Raw genomic sequence first — 10,069 nt, 5'->3', positions numbered from 1 at the left:
TAGTGGGAAGCCCGTATCATCAAGACGGAAAGGATAAATTGCTGAGGGAAAAGCGTTAGGGAGCTTCTTCAGACAGCGAGAATATGGACTCATGACGTTATGAAAAATCAACGAAATCTTTCATAATCTTAAAAAAAAAAAAAAATGATGTACTGATTACTACTGAAGAAAATTAAAGTACGATCAAGATTAAATATGAAACAGGTGAGTATAAAATGAGTGTGTATTACCCATATATGTGATGGAGCGACGTGGAGAGAGAGGCAGTGTGTACTCGCTGGGATGTGTGAGGAGAGTGTGACTACAGCCCGCCACCTCACACCCTAACTGACCCAACACAACACACACCACTTCCACTACCTGCCTCCTCTCCACTCATATACAGTATCTCCCCTCCTCTCCCCTCCCCACTTTGCACTTCTCCTCTTCCCCCTGCCCCCTCTCAGTTCCCCTCCTCACCCCGAAACTCCTCTTCCCCTATCCCTCTTCCACTCCCATGCTTCCATTCCTCTCCCCACTGCACACCTCCTCTCCTCTTCCACTCGGCTCTCCTTTCTTATATTTCTTGTCCTCTATTCCTAGGCTCCACTTCACTGACTCTTGTATCACTTCAGTCTTGCTTCTATCATTCACTCCCTAATCAAAACCCACCCTCCTAGGTAAACTCAGCTCTACTCCTATCTCTAGTTACCTGCCTCCTCTTCTCTTCCCATCAGTCTCCTACTCTCATACCCTCGCCCGCTTTCCATTCCCCCAGTCAACTCTCCCTTCCCTCTCCCATCCAGTCCCATCCCTCTTCTGTCATCAACTCTATCAGTAATACTCATTTTTATACGTGCCTTTAACAACTCTCCTTCACTCCGTTCCATTCTATCATCCAATTCCCTTCCTACCATATTTCCACCCTCCCCTGCCATCCAGTCTTACAGCAGCACTTACTGTCATACTCCCTCGCCACTATTATACTTTCAGCAGTTCAAGCCTCACTCCACTCTCCCTTCAATCATACACTCCTTAACATCCATGCATCTCTTTACCCTAACTCCGCTTTCATCCTTCCATTTCATTCCCCTAGTTACTTCCTCACCTTTTCCACACCACTTCCCATTCTCCTACCTCCTCCACATTCCTATATTACGTCCCATTTCAATCACTCCACTCTCTTTCATCACCCACTCCTAAACAACATTCATTCTTCTAAGCAACCCCACTTCCATCTACCATCTATTTCCCCAACGTCCTCTCCTCGTCCACACTGCTTCCCATCCTCCTACCTTCTCTCCACTCTCATACTGTCACTCACTCTTCTCTACATGCCTCAGTCCGCCTCCTGTCACACACTTCCACTACACATCCCCTTGCTAATACTAATTTCTCAATTCTTTTCCTCTTTTCTGTATCGACACTTGTTCTGTTCCTCCTCCTAATTCCACTTCTACCAATTTCTCCACTTTTGTTTTCAACCAATCCTCTACCAATCTCCTGTCACTTACGCCTCTGTTTACCCAGTCCTTTATCAGTCTCCAGTCACCTAATTTCACTTCCCCTCCCGGCATGCAACCCCCTGTCTGTCCCGTCACATCCTTTCTTGTCACCTAGTCCTCTACCAGTCATTTCACTGCCACTACTTTCACTCACTCCCCTATCAGTCTCCAGCCACTTCTATCTTCCATTCCTTTCATTTCCCTCGTCACCCAGTCCTCTACCAGTTCTGTCATTTCCCCTCCTGTCATCCAACCCCCAACCACTTCACTCCCCCGTCCTGTCTCCCAGTCCTTTATCAGTTCCATCACTTCTCCTCCTGCTAACCAATCCTCTGACATTTTCTCCACTGCAACCCAATCCTCAATCCCCACCAACCCTCCCATCACTTCCACGTCAATCACCACCATCCTCGATACATAGGAGTAATTAGCCTCTTGAATGAGAAACACAAACTGCATTTTTACCTCTAACATCAGACGATTTTATTCAGCCCAGAGCAATACATCGCAGACGAAGGTTAAAAACTTTCTCGACTAACGTTCTTGCAGAGATTAAAACGTTTGTGCTTTATTCCACCAAACGTCACACTTTATCCATCTCGGTGAAACAAACAAGCGATTCTCACATTTAAATACACTACTTTCTACCCTCACTCAAAAGACGCCACACACACACACACACACACACACACACACACACACACACACACACACACACACACACACACACACACACACACACACACAACTGAAACAAACAATTCTCACCATAAACTTCATTCTAGCCTCACTAAAGACTCTACAGTCTACACCCACACCCTCCGAACCATCCACACACACACACACATACACGCACACACACGCACGCACGTGCACGCGCGCTGAAGGGATTAATCCCCCGAGCTAGACCTAGTTAGATCATATAGCCCTCCTAGGATGGCGGGAGAACGCTACCTCTTCCACCAAGGCAGTTACCAGTGAGGGGCGCGAACTCTCGACCTCGCGGTTTCGAGTCGCGCTCCACCACTGAGCCACCCTGCTCCCCGCGCGCGCTGAAGACACAGACTCTCTCCCGCCCACCACTGCATTAACATTTTATCATCGGGAGACACCAGCTATTACTTCACGGTATATCGACATCAGGAAGTACGAACTAGGAAGTACTGGGAAGAAATACAACAGTGTGCGTGTGGTTAACGGGAAGGAGTCACGTGTCCCATGAATACCCGAGATATCTATTCGTAAATCCAATGGCAGTACCATTTAACTACCTGCAATAAATAGGTAACGATGAGACATAAGTGAGCGGTGTAAGTTATTTCACTACACCAAGGTGGTGTTTGTACCCTCGTCCTTTACATAACTAAAACACACACACACACACACACACACACACACACACACACACACACACACACACACACACACACACACACACACACACACACACACACACACACACACACACACACACACACGCACACAAACACACACTATATTTCCTTTCTCTTTCTCCAATAAATTTCGTGCTAACCAAACACCAGCAACAAACATCATTACAAACGACTTACAAGATGTATATGCTTTACCCCCTTCAGTGCGGTAAAATATCCATACAAACATACAGACAGACATACATAGCCTACATACAGACAGACAGACAGATAGAACCACAGACTGATACAGACAGACAGATAGATACACAGACACAGATGGACAGATAGACAGACAGACAGTTCTAATCAGCTCGAGAGACTTTTCTAACTACATCTATGTATCCTTCATCTAGTTATTTCCAAAGAGATCTCTCCATTGTGAATAAAAATAAATAACAGAAGAATACACTTAGAGGTTCGTCGTCGGATTGAAGGAGAAAACCCTGTCGATACGAGGAAATCATAACACCTTTTATTATTACCCTACATTTTTTTTTTTTAAATCTCATGACGATTTTACTCAGCTTAGGAGTGCCCTTCAGTAGTCATGGGGTTAGTGGAGGCCTATACCAAACCCCTCCAGTTCGAAAAGTCCCACCTAAGATGAATAAAATCGTCTGGGGGTAAGAATAAGAAGAAAAAAGAACTTAACTCTCAGTATGACGGCGTTTTTTATACCACTTTTGAATTTATTCTATCTTCAGACGATTTTGTTCAGTCTCAGAATTTTTAAACACACTGGAGGGGTTAGATACAGCCTTCAATAACCCCTTCATTATAAGAGTGCTTATCTAAACTAAAAATCGTCTGGCTGAAAGAAGATACTAAATACTAAAAAGCGTCCTCTACCTGAAAGCCTTAAGTTCACGAGAAAACCGCCATCGACAGAACTGCAAACCGTTCGTCTGTTGTTGTTGAAAAGGTTAGGTCACTCACTGTCCGCCTGAGGTCAAGCCACGCCATACGACTGGACGGGACAAATTCTTTCACACACACACACACACACGGTTACAACGGGCAATCGATCGTGTGTTCATGAATCCGGGCACAGGACTAGCGGATGGATAGGGGTTAGAAAAGGTTAGAAAGTCAGAGGCATGGACCACAAGCCACAGAAGGGCATCTAACCCTCTCATGGTAGGAACAACTCTAGTATTCTATTCCACCTAACGCCAGATGATTTTATTTAGCTGAGAGACGACTTTATTTAGTTGAGTCTAAACTGCATGGCTTCTAAGTTATATATATTAATGGAAGAGCAAGCGAAAGCATCATAATCTCCTCTACACCACTACAGAGTGATGGACACGCCCACAACTTGCGAAAATACGAAAACTCTAGTCAGAAAATTCAGAAATATTTACCTTTACTGTCTGATGCTTTACGAGACTACTGTATTATGTACGGTACTAGCCGAGAAAGTCCACCTTTCGGCTAGCTCCTGCGAAGGACTGTTTGGGCCTTCGGTCAATACACCTGATGCAGTTATGTATCATACAATTAATCCTAATAAATTATATACCAAAACACTCCCTGGATCATACTGCTTCAGAATATGTATCATATGTGGGGGTAGACCCAAGGGAGCCGAGTTTTTAGGTACGGTAAGAAACATACAAACACTCGCCTTTATTATTATAGATGTTATCTTTACATGAAATGTATTTGCGATTTGATATTAGCAGTGAAATCTATGTTAGTGATAGTAAATAAAAAAAATCTAGAATGTTACATCACTGTCGTGTATTGTTACTCTGGAAGAATCATTCAAGCGGGTTCGAATCTTAATATTACCAGTACAAATTAATTCTTTAAATATAAACATTACTATCTTAAATTCTGGATCCGGCTCCTGGATCGGTAGTGTGTACAGTACATCAATCCCTGTGACTTGGACTCAATCCCATCAAGGCATGGACATTTAAAGGAATGCATTGGTATGTCATTTAATGTGTTCTCGCATGCTCGCAACGTATTCAGGGACCCTCGAATACACACACACACACACACACACACACACACACATATATATATATATATATATATATATATATATATATATATATATATATATATACTCCTCAATCAACACAGCAACTTCAGCACAGTGACCACTTCCACACCTATGCTGTACTACCTGTGCGTGAGGCACTGGGTGAGAGCCAGTCACAACCCAGTGTTTCTTATCCCATAATCTAGGATAAGTCAATCGTCGCAAAACACGGCCTGAGCGTGTATAGGAATGCAATCCGTATTTCAGGCGTATGCAAGAAGCCCGCTAAATTACTTGCATATAGTAAGTTATCTTAAACTAACCTGAACGCTCTGTTCAGTAAAATGCATATAAACTTCAAGCGGTGTTCGCATCACCGCAAGTAAATACAACTACAAGTATCATTACTAAACCACGTACTGGCAGCCATGGCATCAAGTAGTGAGTACTCGGGTTTTCCCACCTACCGCTAACCTCTCAATCCTAGCGACTAAAGGTCGTATACTTAGACAAAAATGTGGATACTTCGAGCTGCACTCAACACTAATCAATATGCTTAAACAAAATGTAGAATCTACATTTGTGGGATGTCACATTTGCTATCTTTGCCAAAATTATTAGAAAATATGTGAAGCTCCAGAAAGTGTCTTCACTATCGTTCTCAAATGCAAATACAGTATATCAGACAATGATATACTATACAGTATAGCAACTCTTTTTGTACCATCACAGTTTCCAGTATCGCCCCATGCCACAACTGTGACTAAGCATACGGACAAACTGTGGACTCCACTTGTGGAGTGCGCCGATGGCACAAATGGGGAATGCCACAATTACTGTTTAAGCATACCACCATGTTACTGCACTCTGGGCGACCGTGCTGAGAGAGTTCCAAGCAACTCCTTACCATTTCTTTCTTTCTATTTTTTTTTTTTTTTACATGATAATTGGTTTGCTTAAGCAAACTGTCTAAAACTAATAATAATAATAATAATAATAATAATAATAATAATAATAATAATAATAATAATGGAGTATTATTCAAATCACATAATGTGGGTTATTCAACTTGGCAAACTCTGACGAGCATTACATGCTATCAAAATTTTTCCTGGCTCTCCAAACCCTACCATCCCCCGTCCTATGGTGTAGAAAAGACGTCTGGATGATGCTGGTGGTGATGATGATATATGCTAAGAGTTCTCTAGTAGTGTGCCAGTGGGTTCAGAGGGTATTTGGATGGACAGTGAAAAATTTATATAGAATATACTAATTCTTTTAATATGAAAATGAATTGATACTGAAAAACGATGAACTAGTGTCTACGAAACAAGCATTTTAAACATACATGCTTGATAATGTAACTGATATTTCAATAACTTACAATAGCTAGTGTGTTACCCCTCTGTTCTGGATAGCTAATGAATGATTCAATATCTTAGTCATGAGGGTACGGGTAGATGATCGGATAACACGAGGGTAAGTGGAAAGGAAAAGTTGTTGAGAACCTTCGTGCTAAGAAGTCGGGGAACACGACCTCTTAGTGCAATGCCTTCTCTAAACTTCCTCCACTGAATCCTGTAATGAGACTCCAGCTGCAAACCCAGTATGATTTGGGCCCTCAGGTGGCAAAACAATACACGGAACTGGATTATACAAGTACTCAGCGCTGGCGGGGGTGTCCACAGCGGAGTAATATCAAACGGCTCTCTTGTGCGTGAACAGTTTTATGCTGTGTGGCAGTGAGGACTTGGCCAATGAAAGGATACAACGGAGACTGGAACGCAGCGAAATGGAAATGTTGAGATAGAAAGTAGGGTATCAAGGAAGGCCAGAACTGAGAATAATGTACTACGAGAGAGTTGCCATGATGCGAACGGCCAGTTTAAGATGGTTTGTACAGGCTGAAAGACCGGAGACGACTTGGAATGAAGTCCCGCACTGAGGCCTTTGGGATATGGGTTTGAGAAGGGAAATACCTCAAGATCGTAACGCATGGAGACCCGATATCAAGGTAAAGACCTACACATGGAGACAATATTAAGATGCACTGTTATTCATATACGTAAAATAAACAGCTGAGAGTGTTCGGGGGCCTCCTATGTCAACAAGAAGACGAACCAAAGACGCCATAAATCTATGCACTATTTGAAGTAAACAAGACGGATGATGGAGTGCACAGGTTAAGTTTGTTTACGAGCGACAAATCTCCGGAGACTTTCAATATACTGGCCCGTCTCAAACTGCGGCTGACAATACCCGTATGATAATTTTATAGTGTTGTATAAAGAATGCTGCTCTGATTTCTTTAGTCTTCCAACACTGTAACCATTTCATATATATATATATATATATATATATATATATATATATATATATATATATATATATATATATATATATATATACACGTAAATCCCAGACGATTATATTCAGCTCCGAGGAATGAGTGAATGAAGGAATGAAGGAAGGGAATGTGCCTGCGTGCGTAGGCTCGTTAGTGCCGCTACAAAGACCTTGCCAAACTTGACAGAGAACGTGTATAAAGAAAATATGACTTATATACTACCTTCCATCCCCAAACACTCTAGAGGGCATTTTAGGATAATACTTGGGTTGAGAAGAAACGGAAGTCCCAGAGGCAGCGATTCTCAGTGACATAATTTACTGGGTTAATTGTTATTCGGAGTAGCTGAAAATTTCGTAACACATCTTTCTTAGCTATTTATTCTGCGCATTACACTCCAGTATCCTCTCGATGTTACTGATGCAAACTACATCGACATTAATACAATGAAAATAATATACAAGAGAGTATTAAGGTGCAATATACAGAACAAACCGCCCAGTAAGAAGTGCATGAAAGCGTCGTAAGCCACGAAATATAATTGACTGACCCTTCCGCTGCTATGGATAGGCTACCGCTCACCATTCAGGCTAAAACCATATCATGACAAATTTCCCATAACCCCATAAATAACCCGTACTGGAATAAAATTGACAAATCATAGATAACTAGCAATTGAACGGAAAATTCCTGTGACATCACTCCCTCCCCACCTCTCAAAAAAATCTTTAAAAGGTTGAAATTACGGTGGTGGTCAAATGTCCTCCGGCCAAACTATGAATCAACACAAGGAGCCTGTCAACCTCAGTGAAGGATGTACTATAACAAGGATCAGCCAAAACTCCACACAAAGCTATGGAGCCGAGGAAGATGAAAATGAGGAAAGAAAGAAAGCTGAAAACGAAAGGAGAGAAAAGGAGCGTCACGTACCCCCTCCCCCCCTAAAAAACAAAAAAAGGCACACAACTAAAACACTCACCTTAAAACTGTCCAAAATAATCCACAAGAACCACGGCACGGGAATCTATGGCATCAGAGAACCTGGGTTGCTATCAAAGAGTACACACCGCACAAAAAAATGAAATTACCAGTCGACGACGACGAAGCGTCCCTTTCAGCCCGGGCCGTGAAGAATAACAAAGTAGAGACGCATTGCGCAACAAGACTTTAAGCCAAACTCAGTTTTTACGTTTTCGAGTTTAGGAGGCTGTCACCAAGGCAAGATTTCAAGTGATCGCGTGATCACATGTTTCACCTTAATATTTCATCTTATATTAATTCTATCATCCAAACAACTCATATTACTGTAGATCGACGCCCAGTGAACTATTTCACATGAAGGTTCACCTGGGAACCCACTTGGAAGCTGACACGTAGTGCGTGTTCAGCTGTTTAACTAACATCATGGTAAAGTTAAAATCACACCAGATCAGTCAGTAATCTTGACTGATCTTGATCACGAATGAATTACTGTATTTCACGAGTTGTGGTGTTCACGATAAGCGACAACCGTTCGACAGCCTAGGCAAGATTTGATGTGTCGTATCTTTATTCTTTTCCCTCGCGATAACACATCTGTCTTATAACGCAAGAACGTATGAGATTACCTGCAGCTGCCCCCACTGTTTATAATTCACCTCAGTCCACCTTGTTAGAAGGTAGGCTAGTGAATGCCGAGTATGGAATTCAATTAGTCCGGCGGCTGCAGCGGCAATGGGCTTAAAATCCTTCCCAACATACGTCATGCCAGCGACATTATATATGGATATACATACACACACATACACATTGTATATATATATATATATATATATATATATATATATATATATATATATATATATATATATATATATATATATATATATATATATATATATATATAATATAAAGGCTATACAAAAGTCTAACCATTAAAAAATTTGTCCATCATCATCCAATCCTACGTTGCCCCATGAGCAACGTAGGAGCCCGGGGCTAGGCAGTTGGTCCTGACATTTAAGATGAGAGTGACCAGCCTCACTCATCCCTGAGTGGCATTACGTGAGCAATAAACCCCAACCACCCTTTGGATATAAACCTTCACCGGCTCAATCCGATTGGGGCACAATATTTACCCACTAAACCACCAGGCGCCAAAATTTGGTTATATGGTTACCATCCAGCATAGTAAATGGTTTCCTGGTGTACAGGAAACCATTTGGCTTGTCACTCAGTGTAGAGTCACCCACGGGCAGAAGGAAAAGGAAAGAATGAAGGAATGAAAGACAGAGGGAGTGTAAAGTCACCCACGGGCAGAAAGACGAGGAAAGAATGAATGAAAGAAAGAAGAAGATGGAAGGAAAGAAGGATGGAGGAGAGGACAGGGCAGACACCTGAGAGCAGCACTACATTGAGTGAGTGGATGGTGAGGGCCCCCACCAACCAAAAAATTTGTCATACTGAGAAATACTTCATACTGGTCATGAAACATAGTAGCTTATTCTATAAATGTATCGTATAACGACCTCATCACAGTTTTTTCCCAACCCAAAGTGTTGAGGTAAGGCAAAACTATATATATATATATATATAGTGTGGTAGGTGGGGGCACTACTAGCCATCCACTCACCTGATGTAGTGCTGCTCCCGGTTGATTGTCCTTTCCTCTCTTCCTTCCTTCCTTGTCTGTCTCTTTCCTTCATTTTTTCCTCTTCCTTCTGTCTACAGGTGACTCTACACAGAGTGACAAGCCAAATGGTTTCCTGTACATCAGTATACCATTTACTGTACCATGCTGGGTAGTAACCATAACCAAATTATGGCATCT

The sequence above is a fragment of the Coenobita brevimanus genome, chromosome 111, assembly GCF_032717465.1.
Source record: "Coenobita brevimanus isolate Jiangsu-jjx chromosome 111, ASM3271746v2, whole genome shotgun sequence".
Lineage (NCBI taxonomy): Eukaryota > Metazoa > Arthropoda > Malacostraca > Decapoda > Coenobitidae > Coenobita > Coenobita brevimanus.
The sequence above is the reverse complement of the archived record's forward strand: the minus strand, read 5'-3'. Positions refer to the sequence as shown.